We start from the raw sequence: 25,102 nt of genomic DNA, 5'->3' as shown, positions 1-25,102 counted from the left end.
TATTTGTAAGTGGCATAACATTCTAGCAATGTGTTTTTATCTTTGTGTGCTAACAATACATCATCCATATAGTGAAATATTTATAGTTCAGGATATTGATTTCTAAGTGGCTGGATTGCTTTGTTAACATAAATTTGACACATAGTTGGGCTGTTAGCCATCCCTTGAGGGAGTACTTTCCATTCATATCTCTGATCAGTGCAGGGATAGTAAATGTAAAACGTGGACTATCCTCAGGATGAATTGGAATTGAAAACAAACAATCTTTAATATCTATAGCTGAAACATACCAGGTTTTTGGCAAAGCAGACAATTGGGGAATCCCTGATTGAGCAGGTCCCGTAATAACCATGTCATTATTAATGTCTCTTAAATCTTGCAATAATCTCCATTTACCAGATTTCTTTTTAATGACAAAAATGGGAGTATTATAGGGAGATTCGGAAGGTTGTATATGTCCCTCCGCTAATTGTTGTTTGACCAGGTAATGGGCTGCTTGTATCTTTTCTTTAGTCAGGGGCCACTGAGGAACCCACACTGGTCTTTCTGATTTCCAAGTAATTTTTATTGCCTCAGTGACCCCTTCTGAAAACCCAATCCATGTCTATTTATTCCTTGATCTATTTGAATTGGTGCTGCTATACCTTGTTCTTGTTCTCCTAATCTTTTTTCTTTCCTGAAACCTTGTCTAGCCCTAATAGTGGGCGCAGTTGGATTGATGTTATTTGTTAATGTCAAACTTAATTGATCTAAGACATCTCGTCCCCATAAATTTATAGGAAGATGGTCCAATACATATGGCTATATAGTTCCTTCACATCCTTCAGAATCCTTCCAATCTAATACCATTGCACTTCTATGGGGATTAGTTGCCACTCCTAGGCCTCGAAGCGTTTGAGTGGCTTGTTGTAACGGCCAATGTTTTGGCCATTCTTGATGAGATATGATGCTAAATTCATGTCCTTGAATATTTAGTTTTAGCATTGGGCAAGAGTCTAAATTTAAAGACAGCATAACCCAATCTACACCTGTGGAGCCTAATCCCCTGGAACCTCTTTCTATACTACTACTGGAAAATTTATCATGTAGGCTGGGTATTATTAATAACTGTGCTATTCTATCTCCTGGTGAAATTACTGATATACCCTTTGGAGAATTAGCTATAATTTTAATTTCACCTTCATAATTGGGATCAATTACCCCAGGACTTATCATAAGTCCTTTTAGAGTAGTAGAACCCATTTCATCCACACGCTCACTAGACCCATGGGTGGCTAGATCCTCTGGACTGTGAAGACTGTAATTTATTTCCATAATTTATTTGGAGACTGAAGCAGCTTTAGCTGTGCCTCTTTGGCTGATAGGTAGTGCTGGAGGCAGGGTCCCTTTTGTCCTGCATCCTGTCCTGCCTGGGCTTTGGTGTATACCAGGTGTGGATGCAAGCCCTGTGATCTCCTATTAGTTGCCTGGTTCAGGGATGGCTGTATAAGCAGGCGCTGGGCTGGCCAGTTGTGACCAAAACCCCCTTATGCCTGCCCCACCCAGCCCCTCTGCTTCTTGCCCTCTGATCTACTTTCTCCCCTCCAAAAGGAAGTGGCCTCCATTCCCAGCCCATAATATCGGAGGGGGAGACTAGATGCCCAGAAAGGGCAAGGGGATTGCCTTGGTATGAACATGCCCTGCAGGGCTTTGGGGCACTGCACTCCATCTCAGCCCACCATGTACCCTGAGGCCAGTTGCTAAGGGGTGGTTCCTTAGGGCTTTAATGCCCTTTGTTTGCTGATGTTGAATTATGAATTTTGAATTTTACATCAACTTTTATATTGTCCCAGTGTCAGAATTATAATTTATTCATTTCTCTATGTGTCTGTGCCAAGAAAGCTAGGCTCTGGGCCTGCCCCTTTGCCTAGGCAGCCTTGCCAGCCTGTGCTGTGGGAACACATTGTACCTGAGCTGACAGGTACCAATAAAGAGGCTCTATTTTAAAAAAAGCTATTTGTCCTTTTTTGAGGGGATTGCACACGGCGCCTGATTAAATTCCTCACGGTGGTTGGGGTTCTCACAGCCTCCTTACAGCAGCCACAGGGGAACCCTGTGTGGTCCATCTGGCACTTGATACATGCCAAGCTGTAGCTGCAGGTCTCAGGGTCAAAGACCCTATCGCAGTGACAGCCACAGTCCTCATGGGATTGGTGCAGCGCCTGCACTTCCCGCTTCTCCTCATGGTCCATCCTTCCATCCTTCACACACCTGCAGCTCGCAGCAGAGCACTCCTCCCCGAGCTGGGTGGGGTTGTAGGAAGTTCACTTCTTCCAACCGGCCGCCTGCCACAGCCACTGCCAAGTCCTCTTCCACAGAGGCATCATTGATGGCATCCACTGTAAGTGGCAGGCCTGCTTCCCCCTCAGGTACTCCAGAGGCCGAAAGCTTCCATCCCAGCATCTCCAGCTTCTCTTTCAAACACTGGAGGAATGTCTCACGCCAGGCCTGGACTTTCCTGTACAAATTCACACAAGAAGTGGCGCAGACGCCATGGCGAGAGGCCATGCCCACAGCACAGCCACCATGGCTGGGCACACTGGTGAAGCCCTGGCACCGTGGGAAGTAGAAGACAGTGGTGCCAGTGAAGGCAACACGGCCTGGGCGATGCCGAGGAGCCCGCTTCAAAATGGACAGAAGAGTAAAACTTTGGGAGCCACAGAAATCCCGTTCAGGTAGGGGCATCTGACCCCAGGGGCTCTGTTCACCTGAGACTGAAGAGCTTGGGGAGCAGGAGAGACACAGTCAGAGGAGGTGGAGGAGCAGAATGAGGAGTCCTCCTCCTCCAGCTGGTCAAACTTCCTCTTCAGCAGCCCAGTCACGGTTGCAGAGGTGCTCTAGGGGTTGGCGACAGACGGCCTGAATCCCAGCGCCTTTTAACAAATAGCTTTTCAATACCTCTTATTTAAAAATCACTCTTGTGTCTTCTCTTTCTGGACTGTATTTAATTTGTTTTCTTCTGTGCTGTCTTCACTCACATGCTGGATCACATTGTTCTGGGATTGATTTTTCTTCTGTAATGCTCAATGTGTTCAATGTATAGAGCACATTCTCTGTCACTCTCTCAAAGCTAAACTGAATATCTTTTTTTTTCCAGATGTGCCCTGGTCTGTTGGTCACAGATTTAGTTAGATTCCATCCTTTTTCCTTTGTTCACACAGACCCTATTGATCACACTTGGTCTGTGTGCAAAACTATTGGAAAATAGCCACTTGTTAGCTATTTTCTCATTTTCTTAAAGACCAAGATAGGCGTGATGCACCCATGATGGTGACATTTGCACTCTGACAGGCAAATTCTAGGTATCCATTTTTCTTCAGAGATTGTGACAGCCCACCACCCTCCAGTACACTACAAAAGTTATTTTCATAAGGCCATTTACTGGTATTGTAGCCTCTGTACCATCCTCTAGTTTATATAGCAGTCACATCTATGGCATGTTGGGCAGTGTCCCAAATATAACATGTCCTTGGAAACTGCAGGATTAAACAAAATATACATGATTCCTAGGGTGTCTGATCACCAGAATAGAATAGCAAGGCTTCCCCTACAGGTGCAATGTGCAACACTTTTTAGACCTGTAACTCTCAAAGTTCTTCAAATTGTATTGTGATTCTTCAGAGTTCTTCTTTTCCTTTCAAAGGCCCAGAGTGTAGAAACAAAGAATGTGAAGATGGTGAGCCATTTAATAGAGATGGTGAAAAAGGATGGTGCCATTTCTTTGTGGAGAGGAAATAGTATGAAGTTCTCAAGATTGTTCCTGAGACAGTTGTTAAGGTCTTGTCATCCAAACAGGTAAAGCCATATGCCCCAGACATTCATTAACAAAGAAAAGTGATTACATTGTATTTTACAAAGAATCATCTCATATTATTACAAAAGAAAGGGAAAGTTGTTAACGGCTATATGGTAATATTATTATAATGTCATTATTATAACATTGTTATTTTATTTTGTAAAAATATATTCTAATTAGTTATACATGACAGTAGAATGCATTTGGACACACTGTACACAAACGGAGCACTTCACATTCCTGTGGCTGTATATGGTGCATAGTCACACTGCTAGTGTAATCATACATGTATATAGGGTAATAATGTCTCATTCCACCATCCTTCCCACCTCCAAACTCCCTACCCTCCCCTCCTCTCACACCACTCTACACAATCCAAAGTTCCTTCATTCTTCCTTTCACCCCCCCAGCCCCCATTATGGATCAGCATCTGCTTATCGGAGAAACATTTTGGCCTTTGTTTTTTGGGGGGTTATTTTCTTATAATACTTTTTTTAATGATCTTCTTTTTGGTCAGTATTTATTTAAGTTTAGATAATTCGAGACGTTACAGAGAAACTTCACAAGAGTATACTAAAGTTCACTGAATTCTACAGGAATATCAGTGAATCAAGGAAGATAAAATGAAGTAGTGGACAGAGTAAAAACTTTAGAGACAACAGATTTGTATTTTAATTTTAGCTTGGCATGTTCTAACTATGTGCCCTTGGAAAAGTTTCCATATCTTGAACTTCAGTTGTCTCATCCACAAAATGGGGAAACTCTCTGTGAAGTGGCCTGACATATAGGAAACACTCAGTAAATGGTGGTCCTAGTATTACATTCAGCATAGTACAGGATACTGTCTGAGGAGGATACAGAGGGACCCAAACTTGTTGAGGGAAGGCTTCTTTGAGGAGGTTGTGTTTACATGAAAAGCCAAAGAATAAGTGGAAAATTTCATCAAAACTCAGAAAATAGAATGTTCCAGGCAGAGAGAGCAACATGTCCAAAGCTCTGAAGGTAGAAAAATTAAAAAAAAATAAGTTATGTTTGAGGTACTGAAAAAAGCGCAGTGTGGCTAGAGTGGAGAGAGTGGTTAAAAATGACATTGAAGAGGTGGGCAGGCAAAGTAGGGAAGGGGCAAGGTGTATGCAAAAAGGTAAATTAGGGTGGTATGAAGGAGCTCAGGAGAGAGATGACAGTGAGGCCAGTGGAAAAGACCAGTGGAAAGATCAAAGATATTTAGGAAATAGTGTAAATAAGGCTTATCTATATTATGCAATTTTTTGTGGAATATAAGCTAGGGAGGGAAATTTCTAGTTTGTTCATTGGCGACTATTTGTTTATTGTAATAAGGAAGATCTCGGAAGACACATCACCCCACAGGGCACCATTCACAGTATATGTACTTTTAATTTTTATTATCACTTAGAAAGATCACAATATCCACCTATCTATCTATCTATCTTGGTGAAAGTGAGGGATTTGGTATCCAATTTGGAGCCTGTGGAGCTTGAGGTGCCTTTATCAGTGAGAAATATTCCAGTTACAGAAAGTGGCTTACGTCATAAAGGAATTAATTTTCTGGTATTATTGGAAAGCACCTAAATGGGGTAGACTTTTGATGAGACTTGGCTAAGGACTTCAAGAGTATCACCAAAGACTCCATTGCCTCCTCTCTTCTGTCTGTCATGGACTGTCTTATCCCCCAAATTTCTCCCCTTTGTGGTTGAAAAATGTCACCAGGAAGCTTCCAGGAGTTCATGTGTCCTTGTTCATGTGTAACAGGAGAGCTGACTCCTTGTAGTTCTCCAGGAAGTCTTTCCTTTTTCTTTTTCCTTTCTGAGTGCTGGGGTTGGAACCCAGGGCTTTGAGCAGGCTAGGCAGGCACTTTACCACTGAGCCCCACCCATGTACCTCCTGAAGACTTTTAAGAAATGGCCCACCCAAATTTCCTTGGGTCTTAATGGTCCAGATTATGTAAGATGTCCATCCTTGAACTAATCACTATGTCTGAATGATAGGATGCACTGATTGTCTTGGAACAAGAAGTTAAAATAAAGACCCCAGAGTCCAAGGAAGTATTCTGCTGAAATTTCATTTGGAAAGGAAAAATTGATCATTAAAGGTTTAAGAATAATTACCACTTCTTCAGTTTTTATGTGGTAAGTAATTACACATAAAGTATTATTGCAATATATCTTCTACTTTTTTTTTACAGTTTCAGAAAATAGGAACTGTTAGTGTACTAGTGACCAGGATAGCGAAGACATTTGCCTTCATTTTCCAGGTGAAGAAACTGAATTACAGAAATGTTAAGTGACTTGCCAGGTGCGGTGGTGCGCACCTATAATCCCAGCTACTTGGGAGAATGAGGTAGGAGGATCATGAGTTCAGGGCCATCCTGAGCAACTTAGGTAAGATCCTGCCTCAAAATAAAAATTAAAAATGAGTGGGTAAATAGCTTAGTATAGAGTGCCTCTGGGTTATATCCCCAGGAAATTAGAAAGAGGGGGAGGAGGAGGAGGAGGAGGAGGAGGAGGAGGAGGAGGAGGAGGAGGAGGAGGAGGAGGAGGAAAGAAAAGTTAGGTAACTTGTCCTTGATCACTAAGTGAGCAAGCCACAAATGAAAACTGTTTTATTTATCATATTATGGTGAAGCCAGACTTTTTAAATGAAATGATTTCTTGCCTCAACTGGCAGGTGATTCTGGAGTTTTTCTACCTCTGCCCATACGTTGCAGGCCTATGCAGCTGAGAAGTGTTGCAACTCTTAATGGTGGGCTGTTACTCCAGGGTTTCAGCAGACCCCCAGCAACTCACCATCAATTTCTCCTTCTTTCAGGGTTCTTGTCTCCTGAATTCAAAGAATGAAATCCACAGACCAGGATGACTGCCTGTAAGAATAGGATTTATTAAAGAATAGAAACAGGAACAGAATTCTGGCAATATAAGAGGGGACCTGACAGCAGGTTTTCTCCATCTTACTGTGCTAATTTAAGGGTTTGTATAGAACTTGGGTCACTGCTATTGGTCTACTTATACTAATTAGGGATTGAAAAAAGTAGCAATGCTATTGGTCCACATTTATGCTAATTAGGTTTTGGAAACATATTAATGCTATTGGTCAATTCTTGAATCCAACTTCCATTCAGATCTGCCCCACTTCCATTTTCTCCTCACAGGTCAGGAAGTGGAGGTCGAGGTCATGGGATGGTGGTTGCAGCACTGTGTGGAGCTGGCTTCTGTAGCAGTCCTCCATATCAGGCCTGGTGGGAGAAGGATGACAGATCAGAGCACCTTGGCTCATGGGGCTTTTTATGGGGGAGGATGGTCCATGTGGCCAAAGGCTGTGCTTGCCTCCTATGCTGAAAACTACTTGAGCTGCCACTCTGCTGCTCCACTGCTCTGCTGCTGCTTCTCAACAGGGACTAGTAGGCTGGCTACATGGCTGGGCAGATGGGGAGCCAGGTCAATGGTGCTTCATTAAAATTTGACACAGTTGGCTGGGAATGTAGCTCAGTGGCAAAGCACTTTGCCTAGCATATTATCAGGCCCTGGTTTCTTTCCCAGAACCAGAAAAAGAAAAAAAAAAATTGGACACAGTTGTTATCAGAACTTATTGCATAAGATTGTCAGTTTCCATCTCAGTGGCTTCTATTCTCATTAAATGAATTCCTAATCATAATCAACACTTATTAGATGTCTGATGTATAACAAGATCACATTCTAGGTAAAAGATATACAAGATGAAGTTTCTACTGTTAAGATTTGGAACCCTTATCTAATGTATGTAACTTTATATAGGTACTGGGTGATGTGCATTATAGTTTTTAACTATAAATATCCAGGTATATATTGATAGTGAATAAACTCTATGGCCTTTGAGATTTCTGAATACTAACACAGTTTTCACATCTTTTTATGCAGTATAAGTTTTTTTTTTTTCCCCTAGGGAAGGAGGCAAGTTAGACATTGCTGAGAAACTTGCTTCTGCTTATTTGGCTGGTGCTACTTCAGTGTCTTTTATTTACCCCTTGGAAGTAAGTATTACAGAAAAAATATGATTTAATTGCTGTCTTTAATGAAAATTATACCTGAGTATTTGAAGTGAACTCCTCACGAGGAAACTCAGAATATGCTTTTATCATTAGTAGTAATTACACAGAGTAGGGAAGATCAATTGCTAGGGATGTATCTCCAGAGCCCTGACATCTAAGCAGGTGTTTGTTTGCTGTTTATGTTTTTCACATTTTCCTTCCAGTTGAACTTAAAATTGTGCTCCCCCTTCCCTGCTGAAAAAAAAATCCAAGTGGGATTTTGGGAAGAAACCACAATTACAATATTGAATCTTTTCATGTAGGAAAGAGCAATCTGTCTTTTTCTCTCTCTTCTATTATATTCTTTGATAAAGGTATACTCAATTAAGATGGGTAAGACTACAGGTAGAGCAGATTAAGAAAGAAGAACCAAAGCTCAGGTTTGAAATGTTGATTGTTTAAAAACAATAGATAGACTTGACTTTTATGGCAAGCATTGAAAACAAAATCCCTGTATGTCTGTGGCCATTCACAAGGTGTTTGTGTGTGTATGTGTGAAATCCTTCTTTGAGTTTATTAGGATACTAAGGTTGGAGGTGGGGGATTTAATTGCATCTTTTTTTTGTTCTTTCTTTGAGTCAGTACAGTACCTGTAGCTATACCCTTACATTATTTGGATAGAGGAAATATCATTGAATTCAGACAGGCACTATTTTATGCAAAGAACAAATATCATTGAATTCAGACAGGCACTATTTTATGCAAAGTTCAGAAATTTTGTAAAAGATTTTAAGTACTGTACTTGTAAAATATTTCTATGTGAAGCTCAAATATCCTTAGGAACAGTAGGAAATATTTAGATACACTGCCATTAAAAATATAGCTTGACCTAAAATGCTATTATCTTTTACATCCTTTAATAATAAATGAACTCTTATAGTCCGCAATTTAAATTTAATTTAGCACAGAATGCGCTGGGTTGGATAGTTGATCAGTGACCTTATAACATTATTTTCTATCACATTCAGGTTTTAAAAACTAATTTGACCATAGGTAAAACTGGACAGTACTCTGGGATGTTGGATTGTTCCAGGAATAGTTGGAAGCTTGAAAAATCTGGAGGCTTCTACAGAGGCCCTGTTCGTAGTCTTCTTGCTGTCATACCATATGCAGGTGTAGATATTACTGCTAATGAGGTAAGTTGGTTTCCATGATGGAGTGACATTAGAATTATTTGGTCTGAAAACATAATACAAGTTATAAACTTTTACCAAATCATACATTTAAATCAGAGTTAATAGAAAATAAATTTTTCATAGTCTATTTTCCTGGTTTCTCTCTTCCTCAGGAATATATGCTTATTTTCTAAAAGTGTTGATCTCAGCCCTTCTTCTCTCCCTGCACATCACTGCTCTCCCTTGGTGACTCTATTTATTGCTGGCTTTCAATACCAGATACTTAGAGATCTGGACTTTGAACTCCTTTTTTAATTAGCCAGATCACCAAAGATATTAAATGACATTACCTTGCTTTCTTTCTATCATCAGAAGTCTGTTTGACTTGTTGTCACTTTTGTTCTGAGTTTCCTTGTGCATAATAGTGATTCGCTACTACAAATCAATTACAATCACTTGATTCTAAAAAAAAAAAAAAAAACCCAGAAAAGTAAGGGATGAATGTCAGTCTTATTTTGGAGTGCAAAGGGATGCAAAATGATAATGACCTGTTTTCTATGTTGGTAGGGTCTAGAGTTCATAATTCTCTCTACCTGATTCTGACAAACTATTGAGCATGGCCTTCCTTATTCAGCTTCCTCCCTTTTTGGTAATCCTGAGTACCTCCCACTGCGGCAGACATTTTGATTATTCCTAGTGATTGGGGTAGTGGGTAGCATCATGTACTCTATTTTAGAATCAGGGATTCGACTGCTGGAGTTTCTATTGCAACATTTAGTTTAACTTCTCTGGACTTGGTTTCTCTCACCTTAAAAAAGGGAGATTTATTCATTCATTAAACAGTTATTGTTGCAAGCACCAGGCTCTGTTCTAGGTGCACCAAACAATCATACAAAATAAAATAAAATAAAATAAAACAACAACAACAAAATAGACATTGCCCTTGGGAATATTGTATTCTTTCATTTGGAGACAAATGATAACCATTTGAAGCATAATATGTTAATGATAAGAGTTATGGAGGAAAAACAAGGCACTGAAGGAGGATGGATAGTACTAGAGACTGAAATTTTAGAGGATGGTTCAGGAGGATCTTCCTTAGAAGTTGACTTTTGAAGGTGTGAAGGAAATGGAGATCAAGACATGCATGTATCTACGGGGAGAACATTCAGGGTGAGAGCATATGCAGCAGGAATGAAGAGAGCCAGAAGGGACTATGGGAGATGGGGTAAGAGATCAAGTGTGAGGCTTGACTTAGCAGGGCCTTGTCCATCATAGAAAGGCGTTCAATTTTTACCCTAGGTAAAATGGGAAGCTGTTATAGGGTTTTGAGCAGAGAAGTGTCATATAGGACAAGATTTTTTCAAAGTAACAGCTTTATTGAAGTATAATTCACAAAATTGTATTATATGAATATAGCACTTTTTCATTCATCAGTTGATGAACATTTGGGCTATTTGCCTTCTGGCTATTATGAATAATAGTGCTATGAAATATAAGAATGGGTTTTTTGGGGAACATGTTTTCTTTCTCTTAGGTATACATCTAGAAGCAGAGTTGCTGGGTCATTTGATAATTCTATGTTTAACTTTTTAGCCTTTGTTAAAATGTTTTTTTTTTAGTTGTGGGTAGACACAATATCTTTATTTTTATTTGTTTATTTTTTATGTGGTACTGAGGATCGATCCCAGGGCCTCACACATTCAAGGCAAGCATTCTACCAGTGAGCTACAACTACAGCCCAACTGTATAGCCTCTTGAAAAAAATGCCAGAGTGTTTTCCAAAGAGGCCACCTGAATTTACATCCATATCCTAGACAACACTTGTTACTATATATTTGAATATAGTTATTTTAGATGATACCAGTTTAATTGGTGTATCATTTAATTGTTGAGTTGTAAGATTTTTGTACATATTAGATATAAATCTTCTATCAGATTGTTTAAAATGTTCTCTCGCTTCCATTTCTGTCTATTTTTTCTTTACTTTCTCTGTGGTGTCCTTTGAAACAAATGGTTTTAATTTGAATAAAGTCCAATTTATCTATTTTTCTTGTTTTACATGTGTTTTTGGTGTCATATCTAAGAAACAACTAAGGTCACAGAGGATTAACTTGTATGTTTTCTTATACGACTTTGATAGTTAAGAGTTCTTACATTTAGGTTTATGATCCTTCTTGAATTAATTTTTGAATATGGTGATAAGCTGGAGTTCAGTTTTATTCTTTGCAAATGAATAGTCAGTTGTTCCAACACCATTTGTTGAGAAGACTGTTTTCTCCCCTTTGTCAAAAATCAGTTGACCATAAATGTAAGGGTTTATTTCTGAAATCTTGGGTCTATTCCATTGATTTGTATTTCTGTTCTTAGGCCAGCACCATACTTCCTTGATTCCTGAGCTTGGTAGTTATATTTTGAAATCAGGAAGTGTGAGTCTTACAACTTTGTTCTTCTTTTCTCAGGATTATTTGGCTATTCTGGCTTCCTTGAATGTGAACTTTAGGATCAGCTGATGTTAGTTTTAGGAAAATAGAGAAAGTATGAAATAATGGTCTTGATATGCTGGGATAGTAAGGGAATGTGATATAGTTCCAGGGCAAAATTAAAGACTACTTAAGATTTGATAATCATAAATTTTAAATGAAACAAATAAGCTTGGGTCTGGGTTTTTTCAGCCATGTTTAGCTGAATGGGAGCAGGCATAGAGGAAGCAGAGTTGATTTTAAACAGGTTGTTCTGTTATGCCAACATGATAAAGAGAGAAAAAATAGACAAGGGTATTATAGGATAATAGAATTGTTATGTCATGGAGGTTTTATGAATATTAAGTTAATATGTGTAAAGTAGTCAGATCTTCCCAAGCCTATGGAATGCTCTCTATATTATGTGAAATATCATCATTATTTTCAATTATGTGTCAGAGATGATTTTCCTTTTGCTGAGGCTTGTTGTCCTACCTTGACTCTTGATCCAGGTCTTTGCCACATCAGTGTTCTCTTCTCTCAGTTTGGTAATCACCTTCAGGTCTCTTTTCAACTAAAACAACAACTAAATATAGCAAAACACAAATCTTCTTTTTAACTCTTCTATCACTAGCGACTACTATTGCTGGTGGAAATGTAAAACCATGCGGCCATCTGGATAATATTCTGCATTTCTCATTCATGTATTTCTAAAGGATATGAAATATACTTTATTGTCTATACTTTATTTCCTCACTTTTATGCTTTCCTTAAATGATTATAGTCTATTTTCTAGTCCCTGACTTGCAGTTAAATGTTAAGTAAAAATCCCAAGTGAATTTGACAATATTGAATGAAGAAAGCCTTAAAAGCAATGTATTTGTTTGATAGGTCTGCCACAGCAAAATACTCATGGTAGATGGTTTAAATAGCAGAACTTCTCGTGGTTCTGTAGGAAAGAATTCTAAGATCAAGGTGCTAGCAGATATGTTACTTCTGAGAGTTCTTTCCTTTGCTTGCAGACTGTCACCTTCTCCGTCCTCATGTGGCCTTTCCTCTGTATGCATGCGTGTCTCTATTCAAATTTCCTGTTATGAGGAAACCAGTCATATTGCATGAGAACCCACCCTAAGAGAGCTCATTTTAGGGCTGGGGTGGTGGCTCAGGGGTAAACCATTTGCCTAGCATGTGTGAGACCCTGGGTTTGATTCTCAGCACTGCATATAAATAAAATAAGTAAATAAATAAAGGTCCATCAACAACTAAAAAAATATTTTAAAAAGAGCTCATTTTAGGTTAATTACCCTTGCCTCCAAATATAGTTACATTCTCAGGTGCTGGATGTTAGGGTTTCAGTATAAGAATTTTGAGAGGACACAATTTGGCCATAAAAGAAGTCAGTGGCATTGTATAACATTTTTAGATTAAAATGATTATTAAATGATCACTAAAATTATTATATATGAACTTTTCATTAAGTTGCTCAAAATTGGTGTGTCATAAATATATATCCAGTAGCTCTTACTACTTTGGAGTATTGCATTCTATATCTTATGTTCTTTGCTATGATATAACACAGAAGATAGGAGTTTATGCCTACATAAGAAAAGATATTAACCTTCTATTATTTTGGCTCATCTTGTAATTGTTGTTTAAGTGTATTATCATTTGTTCTCTGTTAGGTTTTAAAGACTTTTGGTTAAACACATATGCAGAGGACCCTGAGTTGGTGACACTGAGGGGATGTAGTGCCCTATCTAACTTTTGTGGTCAATTTGTCAGCTACCCCCTGTTCCTAGTAAGAACTCTCATGCAGGTTCAAGGTGAGCTTTTGTGAGGATGACCGTGTCAAAAGCTCTACCTGGTTTAGAGATTTCTTTTTGACTTTCTTTTCTGGAGAGTGTCTTGGGATCTTCCTCATTGCTATCAGTACTTGGTTTCTGGAAAATATGAAATTATGAAGTTCCTGTCATTTGAGTGTTAATGGTGCTAATTATTTCAAATCAAGTTTAAACTTTATAACACATAAATATGGAATATAGTGCCCTGGGGGACACAAGTGACTTCACATTGGAATAGTCCAGTCTATTCTTTTTTTAAACTTTATTTATTTATTTATTTTTATGTGGTGCTGAGAATCCAACCCAGGACCTCCCACATGTGCGGCAAGTGCTCTACCGCTGAGCCATAACTCCAGTCCCTAGCCCAGTCTATTCTTGAACTAGCATTTATAAGATTGTGATTATTTCCATCATGATGAATAAATTTTTTTGCAACTTGAGACCCAATTAGTTTATTTCCCTTAAAAGCACTCAATAAAGTACTTTATGACCACTAAGAAGATCAAAATGACTAGATTTTTTTGCAACAGGAGATACACTCAGTCTATTTCTCTTTTAAAACAGCTCAATAAGATAATAAATGTTAGAAAAAATTATCTATATAATGGAAGTTGATTGTAAGAATTTTTACAAATATATACTCCCATAATGTACTATTAAGTATATGAAGACAGTCATTTCCAGCACTCTAGAATGTTGCTTTGTGCCCCTCCATAAACGCCCCCACCCCTAGGTAAATAATATTGTGGTTTGTATCACCATTGATAAACAAGTTTGCCTGTTCTTGAGAACTATGCATTCTCCTGGAGTCATCTCTGTTGTTGCATGCAGTCTTTTTCTTTGTTGTGTATTATTCTATTATATGAATGTCATTTTTTAATCCTTTGTATTGTTGATGATCACAAAATTAAAATAAAATTACATTTGCCCTCACTGTGTTGGCTGTGGCCTAGCACTAAGGGGTGGACTGGTGGAGGGCAGACTCAGTGGCCCCAGCAATTATGGACCCAGCCCAGACATTGACGTAGGAGGAAGTGCTCAAGTTTATGAATTCCGCAGAGAGAGAAGACTGTACAAATGGCAACCCGCATAGGAAGTAATACCAGAGAAGAATTAACATAGAAATAATGGAAACTATTGATGAATTCTTAGAATTTTTTTTGTTCACTGCTGCTTCTACCTCAAAAGACTTACAACAACTGTGCCACTCTGCTTAATCCAAGAAACAGTTTGTCTAGCAAGACTGCTTTGAAGGCTGAAAATTGTGTGGCCAAAACTTGCAAGTGACACTTCCAGTATGGTTGTACCTAAGCAATGGAAATTCAGCAAGCTATGAAAAGGAAAAGGAACTGTGTGTCAAATATTTTGAGCAGTGGTCCGAGTCTGATTATGTGGAGTTTGTGGGACATCTTATATCTCAAATGTGTCATTACCAACATGGGCACATGAACTAATATCTTAAACCAGTGCTGCAAAGGGATTTCATAACTGCTCTGCTAGCTTCAGAATTGGATCATATTGCTGAGAACATTGTCAGACTTGGATGCCACATCACTTTGTGCTGCTGAACTTGTGTTCAAAGAATGGTACTGAGTGATGTTGGATGGCATGTTTTGAAAGAAGCTCATCAAGACAATGGTTAGGACAGATTCTCTGTGGAGAGGCCTAGCAAAATAAAGAGGGTGGGGACAGTATTTATCAGAAACAAACCTTCTAATTGGAATGCTCCTCCCAACTCTTACAGTCTGTTACAGTCTGACAAGTAGAAAATAATAAGCAGCCTTTGAGACAATGCAATCAAGATATGGATAAAAACACATTCACTGGAAGTTCAAGTGAATCTTCACAGCTCACAAGTTGTGTCTCATGTTTCCAGTATGATGAGAGGGTGTTGGTAACTGGATCATCAGATTCCAGGGTCAGGGTATGGAATGTAAATACAGGTGAAATGCTAAACATTGATTTAACAATGTGAAGCAGTTCTGCATTTGAATAGCATGATGGGACCTGCTCCAAAGATCACTCCATTCATTAGCTTCCTTGAATGATATTACCTTCCAGAGGCTGCTGTTTGAACACCGAGCTGCTATCAGTGTTGTAGACTTTGATTAGAAGTACATTATTTCTGCATCTGGAGACAACTATAAGGATGTGAATTTGTCAGGCTCTAATGGAAACAAATGAGACATTGCCTATTTGCAGTACAGAGACAGGCTGGCGGTGAGTGGCTTGTCTGACAACACTATCAGATTATGGGACTCAGGACATGGTGCCTGTTTAAGAGTGTTAGAAGACCATGAGAAATTGGTGAATTACATTTGATTTGATAACAAGAGGATAGTCAGTGTGGACTCTGGTGGAAAAACTAAAGTTTAGGGACTTGTGGCTGCTTTGGGCCCCCAATGCTCCTACAGAGACTTTGAGCCCCCAATGCATCTACAGACCCTTATGGAACATTCTGGAAGAGTTTTCTGACTTAAGTTTTATGAATTCCAGATTGTCATTAGTTACATGATGACAAGATCATCCTCTGGGACTTCCTAAGTCATCCAGCTTCCTAAGCTGACAACACCTTTTCGGGTTCCTCTTCTCAAATGCACATGTACATCACCAGATAAATAACCATACACTGACCTCATACTTACCCAGCACCCATTAAAATTGCAATATTTCACATACCAGCCAAGAACACAATGAGCAACAGCAGCAACAGTCAAAATCCCACCTGGATTCCCTGGACCAGAGAGGATCAAGGCTTTGAGACTCCTATTGTGACATAATTGGTTTACGGCCAACCAGGACAGTCCACCTGGCACAGCTGACTGCTTCAGTGCTGCCATCAGAGATGCCTTCGGTCTTATGTGAAGGATTGGAACTTTTAGATCTCCCCTCTCATCTCTCCCCACTTCTTTCTCATTTGCTTGTTATGATGACTTATAAATACATTTAGTATTTTGCCAGGAAAAAAGCTAAGTGGCATTTTTGGACAGTTTTAAATTTGAGAAATAATTATAATTTTATAAGCTGTAACTATGGCATTTTGAAGGTGTACGCTAATGTTCTTACTTTTAGGAGATGTTGGGGTACTTAAGGGTGATAGGAAGTGATGTCTCAGATACATATTTATATATGTGTATAGGTTGGCAAGAGGAAGAAACATAAATTAAGTATGGCAAAATGTCCCATTTTTAATCTAGGAGGTAACTATACAAATGTTCATTGTGCTGTTCTTTCTGGAGTTTATAAGATTCACAATAATTTGAGGAAATAAAATCAATAATCAAAGTAGGTTTACCACTAGAAGAAAATAATCATATTTCATATACTTTACAAAATTATAGAAATTGGAGTGAATGTATAGCTTCAGATAAAAAATGCATATAGAACATTCTTCAAGAAATTCTATGGCCAGGTAAATATTTTCTAGGAAACTTTTCTAGATTTTAAAGGGATTATTTAATTTGTGAGTGGAGTGGGAGAAGGATAAGGATGGTTAGAGTAAAACAGAGGATACTTTTTCAGTTCTCTACTAATTTTGACTCAATTTAGGGATTCTGATAGAAGAGTTAGAGAGAAAAATGTTAGCTAGAGTTTAAGAATTTATGTTGCTAGGCACTATGCAATGTGGCAGACATATGATGATCAGGTAAACAAAAGGAGACATTGGTCCCTGCTCTCATGGAATTGATTTCGAGTAGGGAAGATAAATATTAATTAAATGTTTCTACACAGATGTTTAGTTATAAACTATGATAAGTGCTACAAAGGCAGAGTTTTCTACAGGCTGTAAGGGAGGGGTCTTTCTTGGGGAAGCACTGCTTGAATTGGGAAATGAAGGTTGAGGTGGGATTAAAAAGGCAAAGATGCAAGGAATAACTTTCAGGCAAAAGGAAAACCATGTGCCATTTGTCTGAAGAGACACGCATGGGACACTTGAGAAAGGGAAAAGTAGCTTGTATGGCTGGAGTAGAGAAAGGGAGTGGTCTGAGTGAGGTGTGGAGAGGGGACAGAGGCTAGATCATACTGTCTTTAAGCCTAATGGTAATTACTGAAGTGGGAGAGTGACAATAAGTTTTGCATTATTAAAAGTTCATTCTGGTTAAGGCATGGAAAAAATAAAAAGAGTTGGTAATAGTTTACTACAGCAATCTAGGCAAAAGATGATGGTAGTTTGGAGACTGGTGGTGTGGTAGTGAGTGCGGAGAGAATGGGATGGATTCAAGAGACATGTGGAGAGAAAACTTGATTGGTGGTGGTTTGTATGTGTAAGATGAGGGAGAGGGAAATGTCATGGATGCCTTCGAGGTTTTCTTTTCTACCCAGCGGGCTGCACTATGGACCAGAGCTGGCTGCAGTCCTCCAGGCAAGGCCCAGCACCCGGCATGTGGGTGGCCCTGAACAGACACTTGACAACCAGGCTGAGCATCTGGAGAGTGTTTTAAATTCCCAGAGCAGAACCAGTGCGGAGGTTAACACGGAAAGCACCTCCTCTGTCCCCTGCCTCCAGCGACCACCAGTCCAGGAGCGCAGCGCCCGCCAGTTACCTGTGAAAGGCATCTGCAGAGAGGTCCTGACCATCGTGGGACAGGATCTGGTCATTCTCCAGGAGGCTCTTCCACTTGGAGATGATCTCTGTGCCTTAAGTGCAGTCCTGAGGAGAAGCGGGCATCAGCTGGCCCTCCCGCCCTACCCTCTCGGCAGAATGTACCCCAGCCAGGATGGGCTGCAGCTCCCCAGCTCACCTTGAGGGGATCCCACTCCTTGAAGTATTCCTTCATGAGGCCGGTAGACGATGGCCACGGTCAGGTCCACGTGGTCTGACACGAGGTACTCCTCGTAGTACTTGTCCTGCAGGGTCTGGAAGACGCCAGCGCGCTTGTCCAGGATGAGGGGGTTGAGGCAGCTGGGCTGCAAGCGCTGCTTGCACTCCTCCACCATCTCCTGCACCCTGCTCAGGCTGGAGATGACGCGCTCCTCCTGCTCCAGGACCTCGGTCATCTTCTCCAGCTCATGGGACAGGTTCACCACCTGGTTCTGGATGATCTCCTGCTCAGTGAGGTCGATGAGCAGCTGCAGGTTGTGCTCCAGCTCAGGCAGGGCGAAGCCAGGGGCCTTGGCCTCCTTGCTGGGCAGGGGTGGCAGCTGGGACTGCGACAGGAGACCGACGTCGGGCGCCTTGTGCTTGTGGCTGATCTGGCTGTAGCTGTAGTAGACCTTCTGCTCCCGGCCCGTCCTGTGGATGACCTGGAGTGGGGCAGAAGGGACAAGGGTTATGCCTACTGTTGCTGCCCCTCAGATATAATGTGGGCAGCAGTGTCAACCACAGCTTAGCAGAGCTGTGGGAGGGCAGCGTGTCTCAGGATAGCTCCATGGGGGACTAGATCAGAGGAGGCTCAGGGACAGAACGGGTGCAGAGAGCTTGAGGTTGGATCCCTCTGTTCTTAGGAAACGGACATTTGAATAGGGACTGAGTATTAGCAAAGGAAACCTATTTTCAAGGAAAAGTAGAAGCTATACTCCTCAGAGCAGCTAACAAAACCTGATTATCAAAATATGGCCTTTTGGTAAAAACTATGCCCAGAATCACAGGGAAAGACCTAAAAGGATGTATACTAAGGCATTCAACTTTGGTGACCTTTGGGAGGGTGGGTACTATTTTTCACGTTTTTATTCTCTGAATTTCCTAATTGCTTAAAATGCCCTACACATTACTCTTGTAATAAGTTTTTTTTAAATATAAAAACAATAAACATAGTTATTGGACCAAAAAAAGTTCATTCTGGTTAAAGCATGGAAAAAATAAAAAGAGTTGGTAATAGTTTACTACAGCAATCTAGGCAAAAGATGATGGTAGTTTGGAGACTGGTGGTGTGGTAGTGCGTGTGGAGAGAATGGGATGGATTCAAGACACCTGTGGAGAGGACACTTGATTGGTGGTGGTTTGTATGTATAAGATGAGGAAGAGGGAAATGTCACGGATACCTTTGAGGTTTTCTTTTCTTTTCTTTTCTTTTTTAAACAAGAGACTTAAGTTTTCATTTAAAATATGCAGGCTTGAACAAGGACAAATATTCCCATGAAGATGAATCTGAGGTACAGGTCAACTGCTTCCATGTATATGTATGTGTGCACCCTCTAACCAAGGAACTGCATACCTATTCTACAGTTAAACCCTAGCAAAGTCTAATCCTCAATCTGAGCATAAGATTTCACAAGGCGCAACTAAATACAGGGATGTAGGAAGAAAGGATCGAGGGTGAATAAAAACATGGGAGTGATGAACAGGAGAAAATATCTTAATTGCAATAAAGGCTTCTATTCAAAACCCAATCAGGGTCCTGTAAGGGATAAAAGGTACAAAAATAACAGGAAGTCAACAGGAATAAAACCCACATGAATCACTGTGGCATCCAGTTTCTAGCCACAAAGAAAAAGCTCCAGTCCATCATTTAATTTTTTTAAAAAATTCCTGACATTACAGAACTAAACTGAAATGTATAAATAGTCCACTCTTACATTTCCATGACAAACAGAAAAACTCATTAGCCAAAAAAAAAACAACAACAAATCAACAACAACAAAAAAGGATACGCTTATAAAACTAAATACGGATCTCAGCATTAAGAGCTGAACAGAGAAAGGAATTAAAACGCTTTAATTAAAAAATCACGAGTGGATGATAAAGTGTGTACAAACTGAAAATTTACAAACTATTTAAAACCTGGAATTGCTGACTGTTCAGAAACTACACAGATGGATCATGGGTGATGGTGAACAGTAGAAATGGATTACAGATGAATCTGCATTGCTATGACTGCTCCCCATGCCACTCGTCTCTGAGGAAATCCTGGCATTGATTAGATACTGAGCCAGGTTATTGCTGGCAGCAGATACAGGGATGGTAACACCTGCCTATCAGTAGATCCTTCCACTGGGTTTGCAATTTTGATCTGTGCCCCAGACATCTGACAGATCTCATTGATTTTGGCGCCTTGATGTGCAGCCAATCAAATCCTTTGGAATGGTGATTATGCAGCCAATGAAATCCTTTGGAATGGTGAGTTCATGAGAAGTAGTCTGAGCAGATGCATCCAATCCTGCACTGAATCCAGTGTTACCATGCATCATAGGAAAATGAGACTATTGCATTGCCAACTGGTGCAGCTTGGTCAAATCTGGCTGTGGAATAGCATACTGTCCTTGAATGGTATAGGCCTCTAGAGGTTGTCCCTCCAGGTCAGGGTTGAGGCGCATGGACGTGGTGGTGTGGGGAAAGCTTGCACTGTCACTGCCTGTGCTGTACCTGTCCTGACCACCTGCAAAGATGAATGGAGAACGTGACAGCTAGGGCCAGTACTGGTTGGTCATGCCCTTGTGTGTGTGTGTGTGGGGGAGGGGGACTCCAACATGACCAGGCAGATCTGCTTGACACACTCAATGATGGATTGTGCAATGCCAGCAATAGTACTGGCCAATAGCTGGTCTCTGGGGGCCTTGGCGGTGCCCGTGGGGATGGGGCATCTGTGGCCAGGGTGTTCTTGAAGGTGGCTTGACAGGGTATCCAAAGGCCATGCGTGGGGGATGGAGGCAGAGAGCTCTGGCCCTCTCTGGCTGCGCATTGGGCTGGAGTCTGTGTCCTGGACCCTAGAGGGAGAGCCTGGATGAGTGTGGGATGGCGGTTGTCGCTTTGGCACTGGTCTAGATTCAGGAGTGCAGAGATGGCTGCTGGCCAATTGTAGTCCAGGGTCAGGGCGGCCACAGAGTCCCGCGGTGGTCCCGAAGGGGAGGTGGCTGCGGGCGGGGCGGGTCCTCCAGGAGGGTGGAAACTTGGGATGGGTGCCCATGAGGGATAGACGTCAGGAGCGGGCACTATGGGAACAGGAATACTGTAGTCCTTGGTGAGCAGTTGGAGCAGGACCACGACGCTGCGGCAGCTGTGGACCAGAGCAATATTCAGATACTCACGGGTTAACTTGACTTTTCCTTCTTGGTTTTCGGGTCTTCAGGTTTGTCTTTCCCACTGGGATCGGTTTTTTTTTTTTTTTTATAAGTGTTGTGACATTTCCTGAAATTTCATTCTGATGAGTACCTAGGTAAAGAAACTAACAAGTGCTGTTCCCTTTTTACTTTTTCTTTACACATTTCACCTCATCTAGGCCTTGGATGATGACTACTTTGGGCGGGAAAGGGGACCTAAAGGTGCAGGGACACCCTCCTTGAATTTCTTTCTGAGGGCCCCCTGTGTTGCATCTCTATCCTACCTGCTCTCTGTCCTTCCCTTATTACTGTCCCTTCTGTTTCCATTCACCTTTTTTCAACCATGACCTTAGCAAGGCAAGTTAGGGTCTAAATTGGAATTGACAAGGTGGGAGATCCCAACTGCTAAAAGGAGAGTATGTCCCTGTGATTATGTTGCCAGGATGCCCCAAATTTTGTTGGTGATCAAAATTTGGTGTTTCAGAGGCCGCCTGGATTCTGTGGAAACCAAGTGGACCAGGACTGTCCTTTTCTTTGAGTCAGACAGGTGCTGGTTTATCTCACTTTTTCACTACTGTCCCTGTCTTAGAGACCAAGGAGAGGGTTCCACACTGAGTCGTCTGGATCTTTGACATCCACTAAGTTCTTTGGATCTTTTGGGGGAAGGGAGGAGTGTTGGGTGTTTTGTGAACATTCTAAGACCATTTTTAAACACCAGGCAGTTTTTTGTTCTATATAGGTTTTGTTCTTTTCCTCTTTGGGTTAACTTTACCTCCTTATTGAGTTTGGGTGTAGGGGTCTCCCTCTTCATGAAAAAGAATTCAAAATTAGATGTGAAGGTGAATATTTAGGATGAGTAAATAAATCACAGCACATTATACATGTGTGTCTTTGAGATTTATATCCTTTTCCCCCAGTGAGTTCTTTAAGCAGTTTGCCAAAAATGCCTACTTAAAAATGCTTCTTTATTGTAAGAACTGTGCAAGTAATTAACAGTGACACTTAAGCCTCATTAGGTTGACAATACCTATAGCTCTGGTCTGATGATTTTGATAAAACCTTTCAGACTGAATTTGAAGAAAGTCCAATGGGCCCAGGTAGAAAAGTTTCAGCCCCCAAGTTGGCAGGATATTGAACTTTGGTTGAGTTGAAGAATCACTACTCAGTGAATGTAAGGTCACACCAGTCCCCTCCACCTCCCGAAAATAGAACAATCTCTCAATTATCATCCCCTTCACCTCCCACCTGTAAAAGCCCTTGACCTAGGAATGTGGGCCTTTACAACTGCTCTTGGTCCCAGGGGGTTAGTACTACCATTGAACAAAGATGATTCCCAGAAGGCACTCTGGAAGGATTCTGATACCTGACAATTGTAATTTATTCAGCATTCACTCTGAAAATTTAGCAGGATCTCACTTTATGCTAGACAGAGTCCCTATAGAAACTTTTCATTTAATGAGTGGCAGAATGCAATACCAAAAACTAGAGCCAAAGGCATGATTATTTTCAATGAAGGGAATGAAAAGGCATTTTGCAAGAAGTGATAATTTTGTGTGAGCTTGAAAGTAAAAGGTAACTTTAATAAGCACAGAAGTTGGGGAGGGGGGTGCTTCCCGCACAGAGTTGCTGGTTATCTCTAATGTCTACCAGGATCTCACTGCTTTGACAGTGCAGCCATGTGCTCAGAGCCACTGAGGAATCTGAAAGAGAGTTCTGTAGGTGGCCAGAATGTGCAGGAGTCTCAAATCAAGCCAGAACCACTTGATTTGAGACACCAAGTCACAAACAACAGCTCTGCTTTGAAGATTTGAAGGCTATTTGGTTTGCTGTTTCTTTTTAATTTCCCAATCACTTCCATCATGGTGATGAGCCACACACATAAAGACAATTCCTGTATGTAAAGAAACAAGGGGTTTGAAAAAGGTTGGGAGCACATTCTGGTCTTTTCTGTCTAAAGTGATATGTGTTCTATCAATTGTCTTTTTTATTACAGTGTTAAGGAAATGAGCCACCTTGTTCATAGAGCAGATATTCGGCAATAATGCCTCCCTTGATAAGAATTTTATTTTTCTTTAAGAAAGTTTCAGGGTGTTTTTCTGAGAAAGTTTTCAAATGTCACAATCTTCCTTTTTATTTTATTTTTTTGTGGTGCTACCTATTGAACCAGGGCTTCAGGCATGCTAAGCAAGTACTCTACCACTGAACTATACTCTAACCCCACAGTCTTCCTTTGAAAGGAAGAGGTAGGAGCTAATTAACATGTTTATAGAAGTGTTAGGGGAGGGTAAGTTCAGTTTCAACATCAGGGTGTATGCAAACAGAACCTCACATAGTTTAGCTTATAATTTATTTCTCTAATATTCATTGAGTACCACCATGATGTAACATCTGTGCTTAGCTTGTTAGAATGGTAGGTAATTGGCTGGCCCATAGAACATTCAGGGGACTCCAGGATTGGTTGAGCTCTGAGTCACTCTACTGGAGAGAAATGGGAAGGAGAGTGATGGAGCTTATGGGGATGATCTTGAGATAGCCCAGATTAGATCTGAAGGTAGACTAAACAAACAAAAACAAGTTTTTATTTTGGAAAATTTCAAACATGCATGAAAATAGGCCAAACAGTATAATGAACTCTGTGTATAAAACCTTGGTTTCAGAAATTATCAACCCCTGAACAGTCTTTTACCTCTACTACCATTATAAATAATAATCCTTGAAACGGATTATACACAATACATCAATATGACTGTGTTCCTAAAACATCCTTTATTTATAAAAATAGGCAGCTGCCCTTCATAACCCTGAATTCAAAGACAGATAGTGTTAGGTTGTGTGTTTAGGTGTGTGGTTCCTGTTCATTTTAGAGTTGACTGAAATAAGGTTTGAGGTTCATCCCTCACATTATGGATATCTGTTATTTCAGCACCCTGTATTGAAAGACCACGGAATTACTTTGGCATCTCTGTCAGAAATCGGTTGACTGGGATCCAAGGTGGCAGAGTAGAGGAGATCCTGTTTCTGGCTTCTCTATGCCTGAATCAGAGAAAGCTATCAGGTGGCTTCTCCTGCTCAGGGTCTTGCCTTGAGGGAACACAACATCTCAGTGCATGTGACAGGAACCCATCCAGCGGATTTTCACAGAATCCACCAGAGCTGCGAACACCAAGCAGAACTCAGAGCCTCTGTGTTCAGGTGAGACTCCAGGCTTCGGTCCCAAAGCCTACAGTTTGAGCACAGGCGCGAATCTCAAGACGGGGAGCAGAGACACCAACTCAGCACCTCCGCGGAGTGGCAGAACTCCAGAGGACGCTCTGCTCCTACGCAGGTCCCCAGACCACATTCTAGGCACAGCACGAGGACATCCCAGCTCCCCCCACCTCACCAGACACACCTACTAGGAAAAGGACTGACTCCACCTTTCTCACTATCTTTGGTGGGTGTGGTTACCAGCCGAATCTGTGACTGAACAGGTAGCTGGGTTCCAAATCCCTTCCCCCAGCTGTGATAACTTGGTATAGAAACTATCAGCACAAAATCAGTTCTCAGTTGAGCAGAAGCACAGTGCCACCAAGATGCTGCCCACCTGGTGCTATCCTAAGGTGGAGGGCGTGAGGTCCCCCAGCTGAGACCTGATAAGCAAGAGAGAGGAGGGGGCTAAAACCCAGGAGCAACTCAGAGAGACCAAGATTAGGGAAGCCCAGACAAGAGAGGGAGAGCTTTAGTCTTCTCACACTGGTTTCCTACACCACCCTGAGGGCAGAGAACCAAGCTTGGAATAGACAACTCCCCCT

General features: G+C 40.9%; 1 protein-coding gene and 1 pseudogene across 1 annotated transcript in view; both read left to right on the top strand.

Annotated features, from left to right (window-relative positions):
- The window catches only part of LOC107156538 (calcium-binding mitochondrial carrier protein SCaMC-1-like), a 152,436-nt gene that overhangs the window by 23,465 nt on the left and 103,869 nt on the right, over window positions 1-25,102 (top strand). The window lies entirely within an intron of this gene.
- On the top strand, window positions 14,336-15,952 carry LOC125620224 (annotated as a pseudogene).

The sequence above is a fragment of the Marmota marmota genome, unplaced genomic scaffold, assembly GCF_001458135.2.
Source record: "Marmota marmota marmota unplaced genomic scaffold, marMar, whole genome shotgun sequence".
In the NCBI taxonomy this organism is placed as follows: Eukaryota; Metazoa; Chordata; class Mammalia; order Rodentia; family Sciuridae; genus Marmota; species Marmota marmota.
This window is presented reverse-complemented; position numbering and strand designations above follow the sequence as displayed.